Raw genomic sequence first — 2683 nt, 5'->3', positions numbered from 1 at the left:
ACCCGACGACGGCCATGAGTCAACGAGTCTGGTGTGATATACACCATGCGCCAATATCGATGCGCGCGAGACGTGGCGGCAGGGCGATGTCAGGATTTTAGATGCATATTTTATAACGTCACAGAGGAGTAATTGGAAGCTATATTGATTCCAAGCATTTTACGCGTATGTATGTTTGTATGTGTGTCAAAGTGCCCTGAGGATATGGTCATAGCGTAGGGATTACAATGTTGATTCGAATTTTCGCGCCCTCAGAATGCCTTTAGAACATGGCGGAATGAAATAAAAATCATCAAACTGTCTCCTTTGGTTATCCCTACTCTGTACCAACCTTATTTTTAGAACATATACTACTGGAAGTCCCATCCCATCGACCTTGCAAAAATTGCGGCCGAGGTGAAGAGAGAAAATATATATTCGAGCTCTTCCGTCTCTTTCACTCTGCATTTGATTGGCTGAGGGGATACGTATCGGCCAATCAAGTGTAGAGCGAGAGAGACAAATTATAACCATAATGTTATACCTCTTTATCACTCCTTCGCTACACTTTCTGTACCATAGACGTATAGAGATAGACTGCGCGGTCCGTGCTCCGATCTGAGGCCCTAATTAAAAAGAGAAAGCAACAGCGGGAGCTGACCTCTTTCTTGCACGGTCGAAAGAGTGAGGAGAAACCGGCAGACGGTGAAAGTAATAAGCACAAACGGGGAGGTATATTTGTACTTATTCCCCCTCCACATCACCGATTAGAGTGAGAGGTCGGATCACGCTGTTGGTTTCTCTTTCTAATTAGGGCTTCAGCTCGGTGGACGGCCCGCGCAGTCTATCTCTATAAGTCTAACGCACGAAGCTACGTCCAGTAATGTATGCTTTAAGGTACCAAAGTACCGACCACGTTCCTATGTATAGGTATACACATTGTTCACGGAGAAAACGACACAACTTCGCGCAGGTTGGGCGTAGTGGGGTCTCGAACTACTCAGTGATGTGCTAAATCATCGTACAAATCGTACAATTTGGTCCCTGCGTAAAATACGCTTTGGTCCCTACGCTCTGTAAATGGAATTGATGAAACACTTCGAATATTGCACGGCCATTGTATAGTAAACGTATTTAATAACAGCTACACAACAAACTTGTTTCATCGATCACTAATAATAAAGCGTTCCAAATCACGTGTGAGTCGTATTATGTACACGGGCTCTCCGTCTGGCTTCAGCCAGGTTCAGCCAACTATAAGGCCCATTTGGCGGCTTAACAGAAGTAAATAAGGCCTTCCGGTATACGAGACCTAACCGAATCAGAGAAAATTGTGGCAAGTGCTGTGCCGTTTTTTCCGTGAACAAGATGTAGAAAACTTGGAGCGCTTTTCACTGGCTACATTTGGTGCACATTGAGTGCAATTTCCCTAGGGTTTTGCTTATGTGATTAGTTGAAAGCTGGGAAAATTGTACTCACTGCACACGTAATGCAGTCAGTGAAAAACACTATTAAGCCGCTATTTTGTACTCAAATGCCGAGAAGATAATTCGATTGGTTGCAGAGCGTTCAAATTCGATGAACCAATCAAAATTCCAAAAATGATGGATCGATTATCAAAATAGAGCATGGACTGTTCATTCTCTATACTTTTTATAGTACGCCTAATGAAAGCAGAACACATGTGCAGCCAATCTCAATTTTTATCGGACTCCGATGGTCCTGCAGGTAAGAAAGAGATAGGTAGATTATTGGGAGCACATGCGTTCTGTCTCCTTGTACGGTGGGACCCATTTTCCAACATGTACCCAAATGCACACATCATACTCCTAATTAGATGGGGTGTATACTGAAATGTAATAATACTGGAAAATGTAATGCAATAGAAAAGTGCGTGCCGATCCTTTATTTACCGAAAGATACTGTTACAAGTGGTATCTCCGGTGACCAAAGATATAGCGCGCTTTCCGTTTACTTCAACTTTTTGCCACAACACGAAATGATTTCACTCGCCGATTCCGTTAGATCTAACCAATGAAATGACTCAGTGTCCATTTGTTTCAGAAAATTGATGTAAAAGGAAAGCGCCCGTATACACTGTCAGCCTTAGGTAAGGCTACCAGTTTAACATGGGATTTGGTAGATTAAGAGATACAGCAGTTACATCCATTACCGACCGCAGTACACAGCTTCTTATAAAAAATAACTGCAGCTTTCAATGGTAATTGATCCAACTTTCCCCTTAAATTCGACTTGGCCAGAAGCGGTAGTAGTGAAAAACACATAAATTCGGAACTTTTCAGATTTTCAATAAAATATGAAGTTCGTAAACTGAATTCTTTATAGAAACTTTCTGGAATTTCTTGAAATACTTCAGACCTGGAACATCTTTTTCATCACGAGGGAGAACGGATTAGGGCAATTGGTAAAGGGTGTGAGTTTACCGGAGAACCCGAAAAATATTTTACCTGAGTAAGATTGATATAAGTGGAACCAAAAATTTGTGTAAAACTAGACGAAACGCTAATTCTTATTTTTTGTGGAATTTCATAAACAGATTTATATCCCATTACTCGTTGCAATTTTATCGTTCGTATATTATTCTGCTTACATATTATGGTCCCTAAAAAAAATACATTTACATCTATAAGCAGGTTTACATTATTATATCATTATATATTTACATAACATTTTTATTTATTTA

General features: G+C 40.7%; 1 long non-coding RNA gene across 1 annotated transcript; it reads left to right on the top strand.

The window, feature by feature from the left end:
- The first annotated feature begins 960 nt into the window (after positions 1-960).
- LOC124175815 lies at positions 961-2598 on the top strand. Its single transcript, XR_006869246.1, has 2 exons — positions 961-1707; positions 2044-2598. It is a non-coding gene; the product is annotated as an uncharacterized LOC124175815 (long non-coding RNA).
- Positions 2599-2683: the final 85 nt, after the last annotated feature.

Source organism: Neodiprion fabricii, chromosome 2 (assembly GCF_021155785.1).
Source record: "Neodiprion fabricii isolate iyNeoFabr1 chromosome 2, iyNeoFabr1.1, whole genome shotgun sequence".
Taxonomy (NCBI): Eukaryota; Metazoa; Arthropoda; class Insecta; order Hymenoptera; family Diprionidae; genus Neodiprion; species Neodiprion fabricii.
This window is presented reverse-complemented; position numbering and strand designations above follow the sequence as displayed.